General features: G+C 40.2%; 1 non-coding gene and 1 pseudogene across 1 annotated transcript; one reads left to right on the forward strand and one right to left on the reverse strand.

Moving 5' to 3' along the window:
- The first annotated feature begins 10,140 nt into the window (after positions 1 to 10,140).
- LOC144308956 (centromere protein N-like) overlaps positions 10,141 to 26,085 on the forward strand; it is a 54,726-nt pseudogene continuing 38,781 nt past the window's right edge.
- LOC144309242 (U6 spliceosomal RNA) lies at positions 16,528 to 16,629 on the reverse strand. Its single transcript, XR_013375303.1, has one exon. It is a non-coding gene; the product is annotated as a U6 spliceosomal RNA (small nuclear RNA).

The raw sequence follows: 26,085 nt of genomic DNA on the forward strand, positions 1-26,085 counted from the left end.
CTGAGCCACCCAGGCATCCCAAGATGGAAGACTTTCTATCCAAACTTCTTTTGAGAGAAAATTCATAAATCATGTAATTTAAAATTTTTAAATGTACAATTCAGTGGTGGTTAGTGTAGTCATCGTGTTGTACTTTGTGCTCACCACAATTCAATTCCAGAACATTTCCATCACCCCCCCCAATCCCCGCGAAAGAAACTTCATGCTCTTAGCAGTTAATTCCTCCTTTCCCTCTGGTCCCCAGCAATGACTAATCTGTTGCTTCTCTCATTTGCCTGTTCTGAACATTTAATATTCATATAAATGAAATCTTACAATATATGTCTCTTTGTGTCTGGTTTCTTTCACTTAAGTATAATGCTTTCAAGGCTTGTCAGTGTTGTAGCATGTACTGGGATTTCATTCCTTTTTTTATTGTGGTAAAATATACATACCATAATACCATTTTAACCATTTTTTTTCCATTTTAACCATTTTTAAGTGGCTAGTTCAGTGACATTAAGTACGTTTACACTGTTAAGCACTCATCACCACAGTTTTTTAGTATGCTTCAGATTTTTTCATCTTCCCAAATTGAAACTATACCCATTAAACAATGACTCTCTATTCTCTCCTCCCCTCAGCCCCTGGAAACCACCATTTTACTTTCCATCTCTGATTTTGACTATGGCAGGTAGCTCATAAAGTAGATTCACAAAATATTTATCTTTTAGTATACGGCTTCTTTTATTTAAACTTAATAGTTTCCATGTTGTAGCATGTATTGATACTTCATTCCTTTATGTGGCTGAATAATATTCCATTGTATCGGTGTACTAATTTTGTTTACCCATTCATAAATTGATAGGTTTTTAGGTTGTTTATGATTTTATTTATTCACTCATTCTTTCATTCATTCACTATTTTGATCTCCACACCCAATGTGGGATGTGAACCCATGACCCCAAGATCAAGAGTTGCATGCTCTACTGACTGAGCCAGCCAGGTGATCTGGTTGTTGATGCTTTTAGACTATTATGAATAATGGTGCTGTGAAGATTCTCTGCAAGATTTTTCTTTTTTTTGAATATTTTTTTATTGGAGTTCGATTTGCCAACATATAGCATAACACCTAGTGCTCATCCCATCAAGTGCCCCTCTCAGTGTCCATCACCCAGTCACCCCGTTCCCCTGCCCACCTCCCCTTCCACCACCCCTTGTTCGTTTCCTGAAGTTAGGAGTCTCTCATGTTCTGTCACCCTCACTGATATTGAAGATCAGTAAAGACCTTATTAAACTCAACAACAAAGAAAAAAAATCCAATCATGAAATGGGCAAAAGACATGAACAGAAATTTCACCAAAGAAGACATACACACACACACACAAAAAAAAGACATACACATGGCCAACAAGCACATGAGAAAATGCTCCGCATCACTGGCCATCAGGGAAATACAAATCAAAACCACAATGAGATACCACCTTACACCAGTGAGAATGGGGAAAATGAACAAGACAGGAAACAACACATGTTGGAGAGGATGTGGAGAAAGGGGAACCCTCTTGCACTGTTGGTGGGAATGTGAACTGGTACAGCCACTCTGGAAAACTGTGCGGAAGTTCCTCAAAGAGTTAAAAATAGAACTGCCCTATGACCCAGCAATTGCACTGTTGGGGATTTACTCCAAAGATACAGATGCAGTGAAATGGCAGGACATCTGCACCCCAATGTTTATAGCAGCAATGTCCACAATAGCCAAACTGTGGAAGGAGCCTCGGTGTCCATCAAAAGATGAATGGATAAAGAAGATGTGGTCTATGTATACAATGGAATATTACTCAGCCATTAGAAATGACAAATACCCACCATTTGCTTCAATGTGGATAGAACTGGAGGGTATTATGCTGAGTGAAGTAAGTCAATTGGAGAAGGACAAACATTATATGGTCTTTTTTTTAAAATATTTTATTTATTCTTGAGAGACACACAGAGAGAGGTAGAGACATAGGCAGAGGGAGAAGCATGCTCCCTGTGGGGGGCCTGTTGCGGGACTTGGTCCTAGGACCTGGGATCACACCCTGAGCCGAAGGCAGATGCTCAACTGCTGAGCCACCCAGGTGTCCCTGCAAAGTTTTTCTTAAGATTTTGTTTATTTAATTATTTAGAGAGTGAGAGCTGGGGGTGAGGGGGTCACAGGGAGAGGGAGAAAGAGAATCTCAAGCATACTCTGCCCTGAGCTTGGAGCTTAACTCAGGGCTTGATCTCACAATCCTGAGATCGCTACCCAAGCTGAAATCAAGAGTCAGACGCTCAACCAACTGAGCCACCTATGTGACCCTCGTGCAAGTTATTATGTGAACATGTTTTCAGTACTCTTGGGTGTTTATGTAAGACTGGAATTGCTAGAATATATGTCAATTCTATGTTGAACTTTTTAAAAGACTGCCAAAATGATTTCAAACGCAGCTGTATGATTTCACATTCATACCAGTAATGTATGATGGGTCTGGTTTCTCCACATCCTATTTAACAGCTGGCAGTTTACTTTGTTTGGGTTATAGTCATACTAGTGGGTGTGAAGCAGTATCTCATGGTGGTTTTGATTAGCATTTGCCAAATGACTAATGATATTGAACAACTTTTCATTTGCTTAATGGTGATTTGTATATTGTCCTTGGAGAAATGTCTATGGAAATCTCTTGCTCATTTTTAAAAAGATTTTACTTCTTTGAGAGAGAGAATGAGCGGGGGGGGGGGGGGTGGACAGAGGGAAAGGGAGAAACAGACTCCCCACTGAGCAGGGAGACTGATGGACAAGGACAGCTCAGCTCCCCACCGTGCTTGCTCCATCCCAGGACCCTAGGATCATGACCTTAGCTGAAGGCAGGCTAAGGTGACTGACTGAGCCACCAAGGTGCCCTCTCTTGCTCATTTTATAATTGAGTTGTTTTTCTTCCTGCTGTTGATTTCTAAGTGTTCTTTTATATATTCTGGATAATAAACCCTTACATGATTTGCAAATATTTTCTCCCATTCTGTGGGTGGTTTTTTCACTTTCTTTTAAAGAAAGTTTTTATTTAATTAAGCTCTACATCCAACATGGGGCTTGAACTCATGACCTCCGGATCAAGAGTCACATATTCCTCTAAGTCAGCCAGGTGCCCCATCTTTGCTTTCTTGATAATGAATTTTGATGCAAAAGGTTTTACTTTTGATGAAGTTCCAATCATCTATATTCTATATTTTTGTTTGCTTGTGCTTTTTTATTTAGGTAGTATTTGACTCTTTTTAAAAATTATTTTGTATGTGTGTGAAGTAGGAATTAGAAATGCTTTCTGAGCATCTGCTATGTGCCATACACTGTCATTGGAGGCAGCAGTAATAAGACAGATGTGTTCCTTCTGTCATCAAGCTAAAATTCCAATGGCACTCACAGACATGAGTCAGAGGTCATATGAGTGCCTAAATGCATATTTGACTACACCCTATTTCTGATCAATAATCGGGGCCCAGAGAATATGAGGATTGTGGGAGAAAGGCACAACCTCACATGGTTGGCAGGGTTGCAGTATAGGCTGGAGTTTGGTGATGTTGGAGGAAATCCCTGTCTGACACTGTCAGACTTTGTGGGTTCCTTGAGGGACCTTAGGATGCAAGCCCTGCCCCAGTGAGTGTCTTTCCTCTGAAGAGCCATTTAGACTCCTTGTCAGTCCCTAGGTCTTTTGTGACCCACCCTTGTGTTGGGCTCCTTCTACTTCCCTCAGTAGTCCACTTGGCTGCTTTTCCTTTTTTTTTAAGATTTTATTTATCTGACAGACTGTGTGATCACACACAAGCCATGGGGGTAGGGTCAGAGGCAGAAGGAGAAGCAGACTCCTCACTGAGTAGGGAGCCCAACATGGTGCTCCATTCCGGGACTCAGGGATCATGACCTGAACCAAAGGCAGACGTTTAACTGGCTGATCTACCCAGGCACCCCTGCTTTTCCTTTTATAACAATCAGGCCACTGTGTTTTGTGAGGCCCACATTTGTTCCCCAGAGACATAGGTTTTTCTGTATTTTCTGTCAGTTCGGTTTACATCTAAAGCTGTCATTTTATTGTCCCATCTTGTAAGGACAGTTACAGCCATACATAACCTCTAGGGTTTACTCAGGTGAGTTAGATAGTAGTTCCTGTGATCTTCAACCTATGAGAGACACAAGCTTCCTGAAACTCTTTGTCATTTGCTTGAGGTAGCAACATTTGTCTCTCTCTCTCATTCTAGGAGAAGTCATCCATCAAGTCATGAGGACACTCAAGGAGCCTGTGGAGAAGCCCATAGGGGAAGAAACTGAGGCCTTTCATGAACTACCAGCACCACCTTGTCAGCCTTGTGACTGTACCTCCTTGGAACCAAATCTTGTAGTTCCAATAGATTCTGATGACTTCAGGCCTAGTGACCTCTCAATTGTAGCCTCATGCCTTGGGCAGGAACCACCCAGCTCAGCAGTTCCTGAATTTGTGATCCGCACAAACAGTGAGTCCAATAAATGTTCATTACTGTTTAATTTAGCAGTTTTTGAAATATAGTTCACATATAGACAGTATAGTATATTCATTGTTACACAACTGTTTCTGCTGTCTTATTCCAGAACATTTCTGTTACCTCAAAATGATACCCCATATCTTTCAGCTATCACTCAGTTCCCTTTACTCTGTGTCACCTGACAACCATTAATCTACTATCTGACTCTAAGGATTTGTCTGTCGTAGGCATTTGCTATAAATGGAATCATATATACAATATGTAGTCCTTTGTGAGCGACTTTTTTCACATATATATCAATGTTTTTACGGTTCATCCATGTTGCAGCATGAGTCCATAGTTCACCTTCAGGTACATACTTGGTGGTGTACATTCTGTGGGTTTGGACAAATGAATAATGACATATATACATCATTATAATATCCTACAGAGTATTTTTAACAGTATTTTTGCTGCTCTAAAATCCTCTGTGCTCTGCCTTTGCTCTTTTTATGGGTGAGTAACATGCAATTGTAAATCTCATTTTGTTTATCCATTCTTCAGCTGATGGACATCTGGGTTCTTTCCACTTTTTGGCTATTTTGAATAATGCTACCATGAACATTTGAGGATCATTTTTTGTGTGAACATATTTTTCAGTTATCGTGGGTATACCTATACTGGAATTGCTGGACCGACCATATGGTAACTCTGTTTGACTTATTAAGGCTGCTTTCAAGTGTTTTCCACAGTTGTGACACCATCACATATTAGTAATGTTCAAGGATTCTGATTTCTCCAAATCATTGCAAACACTTGTTATTGTCCATGTGTTTGATTTTCACCATCCTACTGTGTGTGAAGTGGTATCTCATTGCGGTTTTGATTTGCATTTGCCTAATGACTAATGAGGTCAAGCATCTTTTCATGTGCATTTTGGCCATTTGTATATTGTCTTTGAAGAAGTGTCCATTCATATGTTTGCCATTGTTTAACTGGATTGTCTTTTGTTTATAGAATATTAACAATTTTTTGTTTATTCTGGGCACTACAACCCTATCAGATATAATTTGCAAGTGTATTTTCTCATTTTGTGAATCATCTTCTCACTTTCTGATACTATGCTTTGACACAAAATTTTAAAAATTTTGATAATTTCCTATTCAATTACTTTTCCTTTGGTTGCTAGTGCTATCGGCATCACACTAAAGAAACTGATATGTAACACAAGGTTAAAATATGGCAGAGGAGGAGAGAAAAGTGGGGGCACTGGAGGGTACTTGGAAATCATGCTGAGGTAAAGTGATGGAAGGCAGTAGCCCTTTATTCCATCCTTGTTGGAGTTTTCAGGATGCATGGAGACCCCTCACATAAGTGAATGCCTTCATCTATCTCTGTACCAGAATTCTCCTGATTGTTCGTAGAGAAAATTTCCATATAGGAACATCCCCATTGTGATGTTGTCTATGCACCTTCAAGTCTCAGTGTTTAAGCCTTTTGGGTTCTCTCAGGGAGCCTGCTTTGTAAATTTAAAGGCCCCTTAAAAAGTCTCAGCATTTGTTGGTTGTTGACTTCACTGCAGCTTTATAGGTCTAGTCAATCTGACCGGTCAGTGTAGGTAGTGATTTTTTTGGTAAACACCAGTTTCTCGCCTTTATGTTCCTTCTGCAATTTGTATAGCACCATATCACTCCTCTGGGCTCTGTGGGCTCCTCACCAGCCCAGGAAGCCCAAACTTGGGTTTGGGCATATGGCAGTGAAGGTGCCTTGAAGTGACCTGTCTTCATGTGGGTCCCTTACCCAAGCTCTTAAGCTTTCAGAAGTTTTTGACAGATTTATCCCTCAGGGTTTTTAACTCCTTTACTTGAAGGCTAGGGCCATAACATTCTGTTGGATAAATCCAGGTGATATCCCGTGGGCTAAAATGGGACTCTCTCATTTGAGCATCATAGCTGTGAAGTGGGACCTTATTTCCTGTTTCACAGATGAGGTGACCTTTTCTAAAGTTATCTATTCACATTTGTACAGCCCTTTCCAACAATGTTTCTTTTTGAAGATACTTTTGTTTTTTATATTGTAGTCCTATAGTTGTTGGAGGGAAAGCAGAAATTTTTCCAAAATAAGGGGGTTTCTTCTGGAATAGATCTTCATCAGCAGTCTGTTAAGTATCCTTGGACAAGCATAAAAAGAAAAATAACTTTTTCTCTTTCTACTTATGTATAAAAACTTCTTTGGGGATCTGTTCTTATCTAGTCTGGGAGGAAATTTCCAGAAGGTCCCATAGCCAACTGTTAACTCTTAAATAGCGAAGCATTCTGTAATCACTTCCAAAAAGCTAGAAGTGTAGTATAACAATTGAAACACTATGCTTCTGAATACTGTGAATTTCTGTCTAAACAAACTGGTGCCTTCATAGGTTTTGTCATCTTGTCAGTGATGTGTGTATATGTGGTCATGGGATGGATATAGGACTTCTTTTTGCCTTTCCTCTCTTCATCTCCTCCCTCCGCTCCTTGATCACCACTCTAGATTTGATCTCCAGGGAGAGAGGTGTGTGGAGAAGAGCATACCCTGGTGTGGTCCGGAAGGTTGTAATATGGTTTTGGGGCTGTGAACAGTGAAATTCTGGGCTGACACTTTCATGGGCACGTTTTGAGCTTCTTAAAGGGACCTCAGAGTGCTGGCTCCTGTCTCATCAGGTGCCTTTTCTCTAATTGGCCGCCAGACTCCACCTTAGCCCCTAGTCTCTTTGACCCACATTTCTTTTGGGGTCATTACTTCTTGGGGTGCTTCTTGGGTTCTTTCCTTTTAGGACAGCCTGGTATACTCACTTGTATAGGGTTTTCATATGAACCATGGAAATCACAGTCCTTCTATGCATGTGGTTGTAGTGTATTTCTCCTGCAGCCCAGTCTTCTTTTATTGTGTCTTCTAGCCAGACATTTGTAGACCTCAACTCCTGACTTCCTTGAATAATTCAGACATTAGCTGTGGTGTCCAGCTAACTAAAGAAGACACAAGTGGAGCTTTCTCAAGCTTGTTTATATCTGATCAAGGTAAGAGGGAGTAATCCTTGTCCTGTCCTCATGAAGGTGGAGAAAATGCCCACCATTGTTGCTTTCTCAGGGTGCACATACTGTCTTTGGAAAACACAGACCTTTCCTCCACAGGGCAGCTCCTCCCATGTCTTCTCTTCCTGAGAGAAGGCACTAGAGACTAGTGCCTGCCTGTATCCCTTTATCTGAAGGGGCCATGGGTGCAGCTTCTCTCTGGACATTGAACTCCCCTAAACACCCCGGCTTTTGTAGGGCTCTCTTGTGTTGGACTTTTCTGTGTTTCCAGGTGCCCCTCTTGGGTGCTTTATTTTTTTTAAGATTGTATTTATTTATTTGAGAGAGAGAGAGCATGAGTGGGGGGAGGAGCAGGGGCAGAGGGAGAAGCAGACTCCCCGCTGAGCAGGGAGCCCAACGCCAGGCTTGGTTTTGATCCCAGGACCCTGGAATCATGACCTGAGCTGAAGGCAAATGCTTAATTATCTAAGCCACCCAGGCGTCCCTTGGGTGCTTTACTTTTAAGACAATCTTAGTCTACGCCCTTGTTCAGAGTCTGTATGTAGACCAAAGAAACCACAGCTGTTCTTACAGCAGGTGTTAGAAGGGCTGTTGGCTCTGAGCCATTCCTCTCTCGTATCTTCAGAGCCAGCTGGTTCCTACCTCCTTTCAGGAGGTTTTCAGCTTCCTTTCTGTGAGTACACACTAGTCCCACTCTCGCCCTAACTCCAGGGGACACACATCAAGCTTTCGGAAATTGTTTGCTATTAGTTTGAGGCAAGAGGGGAATAATCTTTGCTCCCTAATCATGAAAGTTGACAAAATGCCCTCTGCTGGTGGTTTTTCAGGTCTACATGTGAACTTTGGAAAATACAGTTCTTTCTTCTGCAGCTGGGGGATGTGCAGTTCTCTCCCATGTCAGCCAGCCTCCTTCTGTCTTTTTTTTTTTAATATTTTATTTATTTATTTTGTGAGAGAGAGAGAGAGAGAGAGAGAATGCATGCGCACATGCGAGCACATGCACAAGCTGGGGGGAGGGTCAGAGAGGGAGGGAGAAGCAGATTGCCCAACTCGGGGCTCGATCCCAGGACCCTGACATCACGACCTGAGCTGAAGGCAGGTGCTTACTGACTCAGCCACCTAGGTGCCTGGCCTCCTTCTGTCTTTCTAGCTCCTGCTACTCTTTCTACATGAATCTAGAGAACATTAGTGAAGCTTTCTGAAAGGTTGCCCTGAGTCAACTATTCCAACCCTCATCCTCTCAGAGTCTGTTGAGATATGGGGATTTTTGCACTGCTCTCATGTGAGCATAGAGCTGCAGGATAGAAAAGCACTCAGCTGGAGCCTAGAGGTAGTTCTCCACAAGGGGGGTATCATACAACTTGCTCTGAGCTCTTGAGCTACCCTTTTGTTACCCTGTCATTGTTTTGGTGTGTGGGACAAGGATCATGGGAAGCTAGCACTTTTGCTTCATTCTTCATTTAACTCTTTTTGTAAGTATTGAAGTGTCAAAATATTAAGATTCTTTTGTGTGTTTTTAGTGGAATAATAATTTGGGCTCTGGCCTTGGCCTTGCATGTCTTTGTGCATGAGATGACAGATTTGGTCTGGAATGTGTGGCCCAAAAAGTTATGATGCCCTTTTATTAGACAAGAGGGCACTCTGGCCAGGTTTGTGCCTCAGATAGATTCCTCAGGATCTTGTAGTGCATCCTGTAATCTAGGTGAGTGAGAGGGTCAGCAGGCTCCCCTACTAGGAGATTGTGAATTATGTGTTAAAATGGATGAGGTACCAGGGATCCATGGTACCTGGATTGACCCTGATTGGATCAGTGAATGAGATGAGACTCTCCTGATCTGTCTGGTAGCATAGTAAGATTAGATCGGGAGCGATCAGGGCTGCCCTGGATCAGTAGAGCAGTGTGAGCCAGGTTATGAGAGGTGTGGCTCCCTAGGGTCTGGTCGCACGTTCTTAAATGCATGGTGGGTGAGGGGGAGCATAAGTGTCCTCCCACAGTCCAACCTCTTCTACGGTGTGTGGACCAGTTCAGGAGTAAGATAGGTTTTCTGGGATCCCATTGTGTATGTTATCTGTTGAAACATTTTGGAGGGTTAGGCAAGTACAGGTAGAATGAAAATCACCTATCCAACTGATGCCTAACTATTTTAAAAAATACATTTTTGTGGGCCAGAGAATGGCTGAAAGTATGTGTAAACCAATGCTTACTAGTACCAGTCTCTCCCACTCTATGGCCCCCTCCCCTTTGTATCCTGGGCTTCCAACTGAGGAGAGTAGATGGTCTCCAGAAAGCTCCTATTGTGGTGTTTGCATAAAAATACCTGTTTCTGCAGAAAGTGTCTGAAGTCTGCCGAGATAACTTGTAGTAAAAAGAGGAAAAGTTAAAAGTGATTTTGTCATTGAGAGGCCTGCGGGCCCAATTTACCATCTACTCTGTGTACTAATATGTAACAGGTATTGTAATGTGTTCTGTTTTGAATTGTGAATGTTCACATGGTATCCGAGAAAAAAAATCACCCGATGTCCAGCACTTTCATGGTATTATGATGTATTGTAGACTGGCAAGTTGAAGATGTTATCCTCTATGGCCTTGGATGCCCACCAGCAAGGAGACTTATGGTCTCCAAAGTTCACAGCTTACCTGCCAGTTACCATACTTGAAACAGGTAAGTGGTTTTACAGTGTCTCCTGTGTAGCTGTCTTTCCCAAACTAAAGTTTTCTGTGTTCCTAAGAGAACAATTGTTGCTGCTCCAATAGGTCTACAGAAGTTAATAAGTTTGTCTTACTATAAAAGAGGGAAAGTTACAGGCTGTGTCCCACCTGTTTTTGGCAGATTGACTCCATGGGATTTTGAACTCCTTTTCCCTGGAGGCTGGTAAGGTCACAGTGCCCTTTTGGAAAAATACAGGCATGATCCTGCAGGTTGGCTAGTCAAGTATAGAACAGGACCTAGGGGCAGTAGCAGATCTCATTGATGAAGTATTTGGTGACAGGGGGCAGTAGTTTATGCAGAATGTACTGAGGTCCATAAGTATGGTGAGTGGAAAAAATGATTTGACACTTGTGTTTGAAAAAATGCCAAATGGGAGGGTGTGCACCTAGCTCCTTGGCCCTGCCAGCTGTGCTGGAGGACAAGGAATGAAGATCACCTGGTTATTTATGACCGACCCCATGTTTCAAGCCTGTCTGGCCACATCTGTATTGCTAATGACAGGAAGAGGATCAAGAGACTTAGACCTCCTTCTGAAATCTGTGCTCTTCAGACTGTTTTTCTAGCACATCATTCAACACCACCGTTCTACACAGCCCTTTCTCTTTACAGTCAGTTTGACCTCTAAATGTAGCATTTCTCCCAGATGTTTGATTATGAGATTGGGGCAGATGGGAGGAGGCCTGGATTCAGGACGGTGAAGATAATGCCTATCACACTGATAACTCCCTCCAAAATTTCTTTCCTCCTTTCTTCCACTTCCACTTAGTGGGTTAATGCTAGAAGACCTAGTTTTGGTCAGATTTTATCTAGTTAACATAGTACTTCACCTTATAATAAAGAGTCCTAGGGACGCCTGGGTGGCTCAGTGGTTGAGCGGCTGCCTTTGGCTCAGGTCGTGATCCTGGGTCCTGGGATCGAGTCCCACATTGGGGTCCCCTCGAGGAGCCTGCTTCTCCCTCTGCCTATGTTTCTGCCTCTCTCTCTATGTCTCTCATGAATAAATAAATAAAATCTTTAAAAATAATAAAGAGTTCTAGGCATTTATTTGAGTTTGGGAGCCTCAGCCAATGCTTATTATCAGAGGATGAGTCACTTTCAATGTCTGGTTTAAGACAGACTTTCAGAGATGTGTCTGACCCATGGCCCTTTCCTTCATTGTACCCTTAATTATAGGTACTGTGGGTACATTTCCTTGCCTAATTTACATATTTTGGAAGGCAATTTGCACACAGACCCTGCAGCGTACTGACTTTCTTCTGCTCTCTCTGGACTGGAGGTCTTCTGGTTGTTGTCAGAGAGAATTTTTATATTGGCTTATCTCCTTCCATTAATGTTCAAGTAAGATATTTGGGCTAGTGGATATTCTCTGGGAACCTCTTTTATGTTTTTTAAAGCCCCCTGAAAAAATTGGTATTTGTTGGCTTTTGAATTCACCGTAGCTGTGGTTCTAGTCAATCCATGTGTGGTCCTGGAATTTTGCAAAAACCATTTCCTCTATTTGTACCTACTGCCTTCTGGGTCATGACATGGTAGGTTTCTAGTTGTCAGGTAGGAAGTGTGATCCCAAATTTGCAATGAAATGGTGGTGGCATCTCAGACAGTTCTATCTCTGTATTAGGCCCTGGTGTCAGGTTCTGCATGGAGTGGGTATTCAAGGTGTCAGCTACTTCTGAGAAATTTACTTGGTAAAATTTTTGACTTCTTAATTCCAGAGGCTTCTAAGGCTGGAGTGTATTCTTGGAAAAATATAGTTGATCCTTCAGGCTAAAATGGGACAAGTTGATAGTGAAAAGGATGGAAGGAGAACCTGGATGTGTTCCATGGTCATTTGAGGGCAGATCTAATTTAGGAAACCACATGTATGGAAGATGAGTATGTGGAAATAGATTCCATTAGGATTTTCCCAGCCCAGCCACTGCTATAAAAGTGTCCTTGAATGATTGGAATCCAGTTGTCCGTGTGAGAACCACTGCATTTTTTTTTTTGGTAGATATTACTCAGCATAGTGAATGAGAACCTGAGAGACATGGGGAAAAATAGACAATGAGCAAAAAGGGGAAGGACAGGAGAACAGGGATTTATACTAGGAGAAATCCAGGAAGATAAAGTGGGTGTAATATGGGTGTAACCCAGTGTCTCTTCATCCTGTTTTTCTCTGAAATATCAGGTTGTATGCATACCCTGCCACATACGTGAATGCATTCAGCTCTTCTCTAGGTTAGAAACCCTCTTTTTATTTTTGGAGGATCATCTCTAATGTGAAATTCTCCTCCCCATGTCAAGCAGGAAAATTTGTTGTAGTACTGGATTTTCTTAGGGGGCCTTTTTATTTTTCATATTTTCAATGTCTAATTAAAAAATACTAGAACAGTAGGTTTGTTCATAGCTGAGAACTCCCCATATATCATAATCTCCTGCCTTGGGCTTTCGAATAGTCCAGAATGGAGTCCTTGCCCACAGTCCTTTTATGTTGGCCTGGCTGTCCAATTGATTCAGAGTGTATTCTGATGGCAATTTGTTTGCTGTGTCTGCAGTTCTGTTATTGTTGAGGTTGCCTTCATGAGCTCAAAGAGAAAATAACTTTCTTCTCTTTACATATGAAAATTAGCTTGAGGATCTGTTCTTCCTTTGTATGGGAAGAGATCTTAGGAAGTTCCAGCAGTTACTTGCTTACTTTTAAATAACCTGATGGTCATTTCCAAGCATTTGGAAACCCAATCTAGAATAGTAATCATAACCCCCAACTCCTGAATATTGAAAAATTTCTTCCTACTCCCATTTGACACCTACTGTTTGTTGGCTCTGTGTCAGTGGGAGAGAGATTTAATCTCTCTGACATTGGCTTTAGTTTCCTCTAGTGTAGGTGGGAGATATTTCATGACCCTCACTATGTGTGAAACTGAAACAGGATGGTAAATATAAAGCCTTAATACAACTCCTGATACTAAATATCACAGGCCCCTTGCAGCTTTGGGGTTCTGACTCAAGTTAGAGAACCAGTGCATACTTTGTAAGTATGACTAGACAGAATGAGCGAAAATAGGAGAGGAGTAGTGAAAAATAGAGAAAGGGGAGTTTAGCGGTGAAGCAGAGAAAAAAGAGACAGAATTTTCAGAAAGTCATGGTCAGATAAAGTGAGGAAGAGCCAGTATACTTTTTCTTATCTTACTGGAGTTGTCAGGGAGAATGCAGAGCTTCCACATGTGTGACTGCCTTCATTTCTCCCTAGGCCTGAGTCCTCCCGGTTGTTCCTAGAGACAATTTATTATTTTTTTTTCTTAGAGACAATTTATATATTGGGTTATCTCTAGTGTGATAGTGTCTCTACACTTTCAAGCCTGGGTGTTTAGCCTTGTGATTTTTCTGAGGGAGCCTGTTTCATATATTTAGAGCCCTCTTAAAAAGACTTGGTATTTGTTGGTTGTTAATTTCACCATAGCTTCAGCTTCCTAGTCAAGCCAGGCCCACCATTGTGAGGAAGCCTTTATTCTGTCATACACCAGTTTCCACATTTGTAGCCTGTTTTCCTAATGTAAAGAGACATGTTGGGGTCCAAGTAGTTTTTCTGCCATTTCAGAAAACCCTGAGAAAGTACTAGAAAAATGTATTAGTGGAGAGCTGACAAGTCACAATGTGTCATTATCTTCTACATTGTGATATCAGATATTACAGCGTGGATGGCTTTATGGCTCTCCTACAGTCCTCAGTATGACTTCTGGAATGTCATGTAATTTTAGAGCATTATCAAATTAGAATTTGATCAGTTTTTCTTCATTCTGGTTTCTATTGATCTGATATAAATGGGATACAAAAGAAATCAACTTTATTCTTTTTCTTTTCCCTATGGGGACTATGTTGGGGACCTCCTCTTCCCAGGTCTGGGAGGAAAACCCAGATATTCCCATAGCTTTTCTGGTTACTCTTATATAGCTAAATTTCTCTTTTTTATTTTAATTTTTTAAATTTATTTTTTAGAGAGAGAGAAAGTGTGCTTGTGATGGCTGGGGCGGGGGGAGGGTGTTGGGAGGGACAGAGGCAGAGGGAAAGAGAATCTTAAGCAGGCTCTATGCCAAGTGAGGAGTCTGATTCAGGGTTCGATCTCACAACTCTGAGATCATGATCTGAGCTGAAATCAAGAGTCAGTTGTTTAACTGACCAAGCCACCCAGGCACACCTGTTTTATTTTATTTTTTATTAAAATTTTTAAAAAAGATTTTATTTATTTATTAGAGACGGAGAGAGAGAGAGAGAGAGAGAGAGAGAGAGAGAAGCAGGCTCCATGCAGGGAGCTTGACGTGGGACTCGATTCCAGGTCTCTAGGATCACACCCTGGGCTGAAGGCAGCTCTAATCCGCTGAGCCACCAGGGCTGCCCTTTTATTAAAATTTTTTAAAGTTTTTATTTTAATTTCAGTTAGTTAACATATAGTGTCAAATTAGTTTTGGGCATACAATATAGTAATTCAACACTTCCATACAACACTGTGCTCATCACAGCATGTGCACTCCATAATCCCCATCACCTATTTAGCACACCCACCATCCACCCACCTTTCCTCTGATAATCATCAGTTTATTCTCTATAATTGAGTCTGTTTCTTGATTTTGCTTCTTTCTCTCTCTTATTTTTGTCCCTCTGCTTGTTTGTTTATTGTTTCTTAAATTCCATGTATGAGTGAAATCATACAGTATTTGTCTTCTCTGACTGGCTTATTTTGCCTAGCGTAATATTCTCCAGCTCCATCCTTGTCATTGGAAATGGCAAGGTTTCATTCCTTTTTATGTCTGAGTAATATTCCATTGTATCTGTATAACACATCTTCTTTATTCATTTATCAGTCAGTGGACACTTGGGCTGTTCCCATAATTTGACTATTATAGGTAATGCTGCTATAAACATTGGGGTGCATGTATCCCTTTGAATCAGTATTTTTGTATCATTTGGGTACAAAATACCTAATAGTACAATTGCTGGACTGTAGGGTAGTTCTATTTTTAACTTATTGAGAATTCTCCATACTGTTTTCCAGAGTGGCTGAACTGGTTTGTTTTGTACCCACCACAGTGTAAGAGGGTTCCCCTTTCTCCACATCCTCACCAGCACCTGTTTTTTGCTGTAATGTTGTTTTAGCCACTCTTGACAGGTGTGAGATGATATCTCATTGTAGTTTTGATTTGCATTTCCCTCATGACAAGTGATGTTGAACATCTTTTCATGTGTCTGTTGGCCATCTAGATGTCTTCTTTGGGGGAACGTCTGTTTATGTCTTCTGTCCATTTTTAAATTGGATGATTTATTTTTGGGGGCTTTAAGCTTTAGAAGTTTTTTAAAATATATTTTGAATACTTATCAGATACAATTTGTAATTATCTTTTCCCATTCCATAGGTTGCCTTTTAGTTTTGTTGATTGTTTCCTTTCCTGTGTAGGAAACTATTTCCTAGTTTCATTCTTTTGTGTGTGGCTGTTCAGTTTTCCCAGCACCATTTGTTGAAAAGTCATTCTTTTTCCCATTAGATATTTTTTCCTGCTTTGTCTAGGATTAATTGATTATATAATTATGAGTTCATTTCTGGGTTTTCTATTCTGTTCCATTGATCTATGTGTCTTGTTGTGCTAGTATCATACTATTTTGATTGCTACAGCTTTGTAATATACTTTTAAGTCCAGATTTGTGATTCCTCCAGCTTTCCTTTTCATTTTCAAGATTGCTTTGGCTATTTGGAGTCTATTGTGGTTCTGTACAAATTTTAGGTTTGTTTGTTCTAGCTCTGCGAACAATATTATTGGTATTTTGACAGGGATTGCATTAAATGTACAGATTGCTATGGATAGTATAGACATGTTAACAATATTTGTTCTTCCTGTCCATGAGCATGGAATGTCTTTCCATTTCTTTGTGTCCTCTTCGATTTATTTCATCAGTGTTTTATAGTTTTCAGAGTATAGGTCTTTCACCTCTTTGGTTAAGTTCATTTCTTGGTATCCTATTGTTTTTGATGCAATTGTAAATGGGATTGTTTTCTTAATTTCTCTTTTTTGCTGCTTTACTATTGGCATATAGAAATGAAACAGATTTCTGTACAGTTAGTTTGTATCCTGTGACTTTACTAAATTTATCAGGTTTTTTTCAGAAGTCAAAGATTTCTATTGTTCTACAGACACTTTTGAAAAGAGATTTAATTGAGAAAATATACAAAACATTTAAGAGTTTATCTCCAGAGAGCACCTAAATCTTTCTAGAGGTGTCAAAGCCTCAAAAATATGGGCTGCTTCATGAATTTGCATGTCACCTTGTGCAGGGACCATGCTAATGTTCTCTGTATTGTTCCAGTTTTAGTATATGTGCTGCTGAAGCACTCGATTGTCAGTTCTAACAGTTTTTTGGTGGAGTCTTTTGGGTTTTCTGTAGAGAGTATCATGTCATATGCAGATAGTGAAAGTTTGACTTCTTCCTTGCTGATTTGGATGCCTTTTATTTCCTTTTGTTGCCTGACTGCTGAGGCTAGGACTTCCAGTACTATATTGAACAGAAGTGGTGAGAGTGGACATACCTGTCTTGTTCCTGACCATAGAGGAAAAGCTCTTAGTTTTTCTCCATTTAGGATGATATTAACTGGATTTTTCATATGGCTTTAATTATGTTGAGTTATGTTCTCTTTAAACCTACTTTGTTGAGGCTTTTTATAATAAAGATTTTATTTATTTATTCATGATAGACAGAGAGACAGAGAGAGGCAGAGACACAGGCAGAGGGAGAAGCAGGCTCCCTGCCGGGAGCCCGACGTGGGACTTGATCCCGGGACTCCAGGATCGCGCCCTGGGCCAAAGGCAGGCGCCAAACCGCTGAGCCACCCAGGGATCCCCAGCTTTCTTTTTTTTTTAAATCAAGAATGGATATCATACTTTGTCAAATGCATTTTCTGCATCTGTTGAAATGATCATATGGTTCTTCTTTTTTTTTTTTTGATCATATGGTTCTTATCCTTTCTTTCATTAATGATTGATTTGCAAATACTGAACCACACTTTCAACCCAGGAATAGATCCCACTTGATGGTGGTGAATGATTTTTTTAAATGTATTGTTGGAGTTGGTTTGCTAGTATTTTGTTGAGGATTCTTGCATATGTGTTCCCCAGAGATATTGGCTTATAGTTTTCTTTTTTGTGGTGATTTATCTGGTTTTGGTATTAGGGTAATGCTGGTCTCATAGAATGAATTTGGAAGTTTTCCTTCTTTTTCTATTTTTGACTAGTTTGAGAAGAATAGGTATTAACTCTTTAAATGTTTGGTAGAATTTACCTGTGAAGCCATATGGTCCTGGACTTTTGTATGTTGGGAGTTTTTTGATTGCTGATTCAATCTCTTTTCTGGTTATCAATCTGTTCAAATTTTTAATTTTTCCTGTTTCAGTTTTAGTAATATATATGTTTCTAGGAATTTATCCATTTTTTAAGGTTGTCCAATTTTTTGGCATTTAGTTTTTCATAATACTCTCTTATGATTGTATTTCTGTGGTATTGGTTGTTATTTCTCCTTTCTCACATATGATTTTATTTATTTGGGTCTTTTCTCTTTTTGATAAGTCTGGCTAGGGGTTTATCAATTTTATTAATTTTTTCAACAAATAAGATTCTGGTTTTATTGATCTATTATTTTTAAAATTTCTATATCATTTATTTCTGCTCTAATCTTTATTATTTCTTTCCTTCTGCTGGCTTTAGGTTTCATTTGTTCTTTTTTTAGCTCCTTTAGGTACAAGTTTAGGTTGTTTGAGATTTTTCTTTCTTCTTGAGGTAGGCCTGTATTGTTGTATAGTTCCTTCTTTGACCTGCTTTTGCTGAATCCCAAAGATTTTGATCCATTTTGTTTTCATTTTCATTTGATTCCATCTATTTTTTTAATTTCTTCTTTTATTTCTTGGTTGATCCATTTATTTTTTGGTAGCAAGTTACTTAACCTCCATGTGTTTATGATCTTTCCAGATTTTTTCTTGTGGTTGACTTCTACTTTCATAGTGTTGTGGACAGAAAAGGTACATGGTACAACTTCAGTCTTCTTGAATTTGTTAAGGCCTCTTTTCTGGTCTAATATGTGATCTGTTCCAGAAAATGTTCCATGTACACTTTTCATTGCTTTCATTTTAGTGTAGTCTGAGGCTACTCAATGATTGTAGAGTTGTCATGTGGATACAAGAAACACAGTCTTTTCTTCTGCATGTGATGGAAGTGCACTTCACTTCCGAACCAGCATTATTGCTATACCTTTCAGCAGGTGCAGCTTTAGTCTCAGGTTCTTGACTTGATTATGTGAGCCAAATATTAATTCTTCTGTTTTTCACAAACTACATAAGACATAAGACAAACTTTCTGAAGCTTTTTGTTACTTGCTTGAAGCAAATGAGAAATAATCTTTGTTCTTCAGTCTTTGTGGTGGAGATATTTACCACATTCCCTTTCTTAGGGTCTTTTTATCCACATGCAGAATATAAAACTTAATTCTATAGTAGGTGGAGGTGTAGGACACCCCCCAGTCAGATCCCAATACACAGCTTATCAATGCACACACATATTACTGTAACTGATACTGCTGAGTGTATTGTGGGAGAGTTAAGTATGTGTAATTCTTCTCTTGATTGTAAGGGATGTTCCCAGCAGTAAATGGAATAATAGAATAGTGGTAGTGGGATGAGTATACAACTGGGAGCCCACCAGGCATCCCCAGCCCAGCCATGAGGTATCAATACAGCAGTGTAGGATTCTGATTTGAGGTATGCATAACTGGAAGCCTCTACATTGCCCAAGGAAATAAAAGAGGTAGATGTGCTTAAATGCTTAAAGGGACTATAACAGGGATCCCTGGGTGGCGCAACGGTTTAGCGCCTGCCCTTGGCCCAGGACGTGATCCTGGAGACCCAGGATCGAATCCCATGTCGGGCTCCCGGTGCATGGAGCCTGCTTCTCCCTCTGCCTATGTCTCTGCCTCTCTCTCTCTCTATCATAAATTAAAAAAAAAAGGGACTATAACATTCATGGTAGTCCTAGACAGCCAGTGAAGAAAACAAAGGGTACTTGGGGCCTTATTATAGATTACAATAAGCAGACCTCCTTGCCCTGGTAGTTGTAGATATCATAACATTTTAGGACTACATTGTACATACTGAAGGGTCTTGTGTGCAGTGGTGGGACATGCTAATTGTTTTTTCAGACTCCTTCAAACCCATGTGAGTAAAGTCTATTTGCCTTGATGGGTCACATTACTTTATACATTAATGTGGAATTAAGATCCATTATTTTGGGACACCTGGGTGGCTCAGTGATTGAGCTTCTGCCTTTGGCTCCAGGGTCTTGGGATCAAGTCCCACATCAGGCTCCCCACAGGGAGCCTGCTTCATTCTCTGCCTATGTCTCTGCCTCTCTCTGTGTGTCTCTCATGAATTAATAAATAAAATCTTTTAAAAAATCTATAATTTCTCACCAGTAGATAGGTCAAGACCTAGAAAAGACCAGTACCTCATCAGACATGTCTCAGTACCATTTCATGGATGATATTATTTTGATTGGAAGTGACAAGAGTAGTGGATGGTCTGTCTTAGATAGTGGGTCCAATTTCCTTGTAATTGGCACTAGAAGATTAACCCTTTACATATTAAGGAACAGCAGCCACACAAGTAAGGGAATGACACCGTTTGGGATCTTGTTTTCCCTTCCTAGTACTCAACTATTCACATTCTTACATCTGTAAAACAATGGATTATAGTCTATTAATGCCACTAGGTACTTGAAAGTATTCCTGAGATTAAGTCATTAATATGACATCCGATATTGACAACTTAATGTCTTTGAGTATGTCAAGGTAATGTTGCCATTTGTGTTTTTTTTTTTTTTGCTGTATTTATTTATATTGAAATAAAGTTGACACAAACTCAGAGTTTAATTAGTTTCAGGTGTACAACATGGTGATTCTGACACATCTGTACATTATGCTATGCTCCCTACAGTGTAGCTATGTGCTTTGTTTTTGGTCTTGCCTGATACCACCACTGGGTGTACTTCATTTAAGAGACCAATGCTGGCTTGTTTGTGAGTAATGATGGACATTAAGAGAGCAACACATCAAGAGCAGGGGTTTTTATACCCTCACATCTCTATCAAGGGATTGGTTAAGATGAGAATCCCATGAAGTGGTTATGGCACATAAGCCTCCATATTTACACTGTAAGTGCTGTATCAAGGAAATAAATTAAGTGGACATTAATGGTATCTCGCAGCTACAGGAAAATGTACCTTGTCACTCTCCAGATATGGTTGTCTTAGATGCAAAGGTTGGAGCATCAACTCAGGCTTCTTGGTGTCTTTGGTACACCAAGTTTCTTGTGGATGCCTGGGCCTGGTTTGTGGATTTACCAACTAAATTAAAGTCCAATGGGGGATATGGGCCAGTGTAGCTGCATAACACCAAAGAAAATCATTTATAATTGTGCCTGGGATGGGAATTCTGCTCAATTAGTGCAGTTTAGGTATGATGCTTATCCTGGAGAATAAGCATCTGAATGAATCTTGCTGCATTTTTACTGACTTATGTGCAACTGATAATGTCCTAGCAGTGTGGGCTGGTGGCTGGCAGCTGAAAGGCTGGATGATCAATTTTTAGCCTTTGTTGGAATGAACATTATCAGCAGAATGCTAAAAATGCATACCATCTATTCATGTGTTATGAGACCATTGGTAGGGACCCTTTGAGGGAAATTCGGTGGAATCAACAAGCTCATCAAACATGTCATGCCCAGATTAGGACCAGTGCTAACTGGAGAGTCCATGCAACAAGGCATGGTAATTTATCTGTAATTTGGGACCTGGCTCAAAACAAGACCCAGAGTTTTCCATTGCTTGAGGCCATGGAATCTTGGAAATGTGCAGAGCGCCAATTCCACAGTCAAGTAGAGAGAATCTCTGTGTCCCATAGCCAGAAATACTAGAGCTGGTATTCTGTTCTTTCAAGTGTACCATTGGTCATGGACTGTAGTAGATACCTTTTCTGACTATGTTATTGCCAAATCCATTTTTGGAGCAGTTTGGGGAATTTTTGCAATAGACTTGAACTTTACTTTGTGTTTACATTCATTGACTGCTTCCAATCAGACAACATTGCCTGGTATATAGGAAGAAGTGCCCAGAATTTTGAGCTCCCTGGATGTTTTCTGGGCTATTCCTGCTTTGTAGAATAGCTAGGTAGCTGGTACTATTCACTGAAGAATGGCTTGGATTCTCATAGAAGAAACTAAAAAATAGAAAGGGGTGATTGCTGCTTAGTTCCCAGTAGAAAGCAAGTCAGTTTGGGTTCTAAATGTGGCAGTTCCCCAGAAGGGAGCCTCTTATTTAAATAGAGTGTTTATGTCTTTGAGAGTTGGGGGGAGGAGACCCAGAGTCATGATGGTTGAATATATGCTTACCACAACTCTCATCAGAAATCCTATATTCCTTCTAACCGAACATTGGCAGGGGCCATGGGATAATGTGTCAACAGAACAAGTTTTGGTCCTTTTTGCAACATAGCCTAGCACCTCCTTTTAGAATATGGTTGTATTAGGTATTTGTTGCTTTATCTTTTGAGTCTCTGCCATATCTCTTACAAGAGAAAAGTGGTTGGCTTTTAACATCCTGTTCAATATATACTTAAAGGGATGAGTCTATCTCACAGAAACTTCACTCACTACAGCCTTAAATGTAGGTCCTGCAGGTGCATTTCCTTTTGTATTCTGCTTATTTGAAGTAAAGCGGTAGTGTCTGGGTATTGCTATATTCTCAGAGTAACTATGAAAGGGGAGCTTTATCTGCTTAGGACATGAACTGATGCTTTCTTATGGTGTGAAACCTCCTCTTCCTCTTGTTTAAGAGCATATCAGTGTTTTAGGTTCTGCTTATTGTCCTGATGGCTTTGGGAGAGACAAATTTCTCTGCCTCAGTTGCTTCATCTTTATATAGGATATATTTAAATATTTTCTCTATGGATTGAAGTTTAAATAAATGATAAATGTAAGATCTTAATACAGCTTCTGAGACTTAGAATTTAGATCTTATTAACCATAGAAATCAAATGTTAGATTCAGTAAAAAATGTAAGAGTTCAAAGTAAAGGATGTGTGGTAAGCTCATCCAGCTGGGATTCATAAATGTTTCTTCCAGACCTAGGTGTTTTGGAACCATTTGAATTCTGAAAGTAGTCTCCAGTTGAACATGGACAAGTTTTGATGGTCTGTCATTTGTACATGTAGTCAAGTTTGGGTGAATGAGAGAAGGGAATGAGAATGAGAGAGTGAGTTAAGAATGAGAGAAGGGAAGATGCTAAACATGATTGCCATTTATGTTTGGGGGAAAGAGCTTGAGTGAGAGCTCCAGCTTATATGTATTTTCTCTTTAGCATTCCCCATTGACCAGGAACATGTGTTTTTCTATGACAGTCTCAAAAATTCAAGGCTGCGGGAGTTGGCATATGGCTTGTGGAACAGGCCTAATTCATATAGAGACAGCCACTCAGGGGATGTGATTCTTTGAACCCCTCAAATCCATCTATCTTCAAATATTTTTCTCCATTTCTTGTTCCATGATGGGAAATTCTGTCATTGACCCATTATTCTTTGGATTGCTTTTCACTTTTTAATGCTTTGTCCTGGTCACACTCATACAAATTGATCTCCCAACACTTGATCTTATATTAAATATGTCATTTCCAGAATACTTTCAAGTATTGTATGTACCACACACTATTATTTGGTAGGAAAAACTAACCACAGGGATGTGTTTCTGCTTTAAGAGTGAAAATCTGGGGCGTGTGGGTGGCTCAGTGGTTGAGTGTCTGCCTTTGGCTCAGGGTGTGATCCCGGGGTCCTGGGATTGAGTCCCACATTGGGCTTCCTGCAGGGAGCCTGCTTCTCCTTCTGCCTGTGTTTCTGCCTCTGTGTCTCTTGTGAATAAATAAAAGCTTTAAAAAAAATAAATGCCTCTCAAAAAATAAAAAAAGAGCAAGTTTTAAGGGTGTTATCAGTAATTTATGGGACAATTGTGTAATTATAAAAATGTAAAGTGCTTTTTCTGAAAGAAAAATCCATACTGCTGTGAGGGCCCAAAGAAGGACACAGGATTTACTCTGTAGTGGGGTCAGAGTGGATGAGCGAATCCTCAGGGAATACTTAATAAGAGTGTAATTTTGAGGCACTGATTATGTGGTTGTCACTAGGTGAAGAAATCTGCTGGGTCGGGCACCTGGGTGGCTCGGTCAGTTAAGTGTCTGCCTTGGGCTCGGGTCATGATCCTGGAGTCCCAGGATCGAGCTCCAGGTTGGGCTCCCCACTCAACGGGGAGTCTTCTTCTCCCCCTGCCCCTCACCTTGCTCATGTGTGTGCTCTCTCTCTTAGATAGATAGATAGATAGATAGATAGATAGATAGATAGATAAAACCTTTAAAAAAATAGAAATCCACTGGGTATAGGGTAAAGTTAAGGATCAGTAATGAGCTGGTCCTGAAAACAACATCTTGGAAGATCTTGGAAGATCTTGATACTGGAAGAGGTAATGTGAAACCCAGGACCTGGAGAAACCCAGAAAATATGTAATATGAATTACTAATCTTATGTTACAGATCAGAAAATTCAGCTTAAGGAAGGGAACTATGCTAGAAAGTGTCTTATGAGTCCAGATCCTTTGTTTCTACTTGTTCTGTTTCTTTCAACCTTCATGGATATTAGTTAGTATTTCTGAAGTGCTTTGTCAGTGATTTTGTGGCAACTGGGAAACAATCTCCATCCCTCCTCATGAGTGTGGAGGAAATTCCCAGCATGCCAACAACTCCCCCTGAAACATCTTTTCTCCTTTTGACTAAAGACTCTTCTAGACCTGGGTTGAGTGATGGTCTAATTTATTTGGATCCATTTCTTTGCAAGGTGGCCTGACACTTTATTATTCATTTGATTATTAAATTTTAAATTTGAGTAGAGTTGATATACAATGTTACATTTATTTATTTATTTTTATCTTGGCCTTTGGAGCCTCTGCCAGTGTCTTTCTTACCTGAGGAAGGTGTGTGTTCAACTTCTTATTCAGTACAGACTTTCAAAAATATGTCTGTCCATAGCACCTTCATTTACTGCAACCTTAATTTTTACAGTGTAGGTCCATGTCCATATGTTATTTACATATTTGAAGCACTCCCCCTGGTCTGAAATCAAATACTTGATTGTGTTTCTTGTGGTGGAGCTTGTGTACTGCTGAAAAGGTACAGGCACTTATGGGGCTTCTACTTCTGTTTGGTGTGAACCCTTCTTCAAGGTGGAGTAGATTGGTATTTGGTTGGTGGGACCGACCTCATCCATACATAGACAATCCTTTGAGAATGTGATACTGTGAGCCCCAGGAAAGGTCATCCGTCCCTGAGTGTCTTCCCCTATCTCCTGCCCATAGTCCAAAATTTTGTCATCACATTTATTTTTTATTGTTAAATGTTTTTATGTTTCTATGCTATGTCTTATTCAATAATCATAGAAATTAAAACCTTCAAAATGCATACTACATTAAATAATTAATTTCAGGAATACTTTTGAGTGCCCACTGTGTCTCAGGCACTGTTATTTGGGAGACTTCATTAACCAAAGGTACATATTTCTGCCTTTCACAAGCTAAAATTTTAGTTGTGCTATCAGGAACTTAGGGAATGCTCATATCACTATGCAACCATGAAGTGACACGTGGTCTGTATATTCTATCACTTAACATAGAACTTTGCCAGTGCAGTTTTGGGGTGGGTGAGTAATCAGGGAGGATTTTCTTGAGGATGTGACATTTGAACACCTGAAAATGAGGTGGATGCTATTTGCTTAAGATGTAGCAAAAGCTCACCACAGTCTCTCAGGTTCATGTGTCCTCCATGGAGAACACACACCTTCCTTCTACAGGAAGTAGAATTGCTGATGACAGGAAGAGTGTAAGAAACCTAGATCCTTTGCTGAGATTTGTGCTAAATCTGTTGTTTATCTAATTTAATCTATACCACCTTTCTACCCAGAGCTTTCTTCTTTTAAGAGCAAAGAGGTCTAGGGTACAGATTGAGAGCCATCTCTAATTTTACTGGAACAAGAGGCTTTACCCAGTGGTCAAGATGTGTTAGAAGCTTGATAGCACTCAGAGTTGTTTAACCTTTTAGCTGTTGTGGGTACTGGGGCAAAAATCACCGTAGTTCCTAGAAACTTCCATAGGTATGGTAAAAATTTTACCTCAGATGTGGCTATCGCTCTCAGATTGGGTTGTGGACTGATGTGTACTGAAGTGTGGGCACTTTTGAGCAAATATACATATAAGATTTGTAGTGTGGGAAGAGGTGTAGTAAGTGTAATTATCTTGATTGTAAGGGATGTTCCCAATCGGGAAGTGCCACAAAGGAATAGTGATAGTGGGGTGAGTGGGCAACTGGAAGTGCATCAGGCTTCCTCGGCATAGTCACAAATTATCAGTAGATACTGTAGGATATGGGAATATGGGGCAAGGGAGTGAACGAAGGTCCCTCCGCAGATCAAGGAATTGATAGTTGCATAGATATTTAAGAAAACTATACCATGCTACAAAATAGCTTTGTGTGACCAGTAAAAAAACCCTATGGTATTTCATGTGACACTGTGCTGGAGTGCACGCTCAGTGCAGCAGTGTTACTCATAACCCCTCCACTTAGAGGTTATGAAGGTCATGGCACCTAATGAAGTGGCATTCGTGGACCTGTTAATGTTTTCTTCAATTCTCTGCATCCGTGTCATGGGAACCAGTTTGCCTT

Source organism: Canis aureus, chromosome X (assembly GCF_053574225.1).
Source record: "Canis aureus isolate CA01 chromosome X, VMU_Caureus_v.1.0, whole genome shotgun sequence".
Classification (NCBI taxonomy): Eukaryota; Metazoa; Chordata; class Mammalia; order Carnivora; family Canidae; genus Canis; species Canis aureus.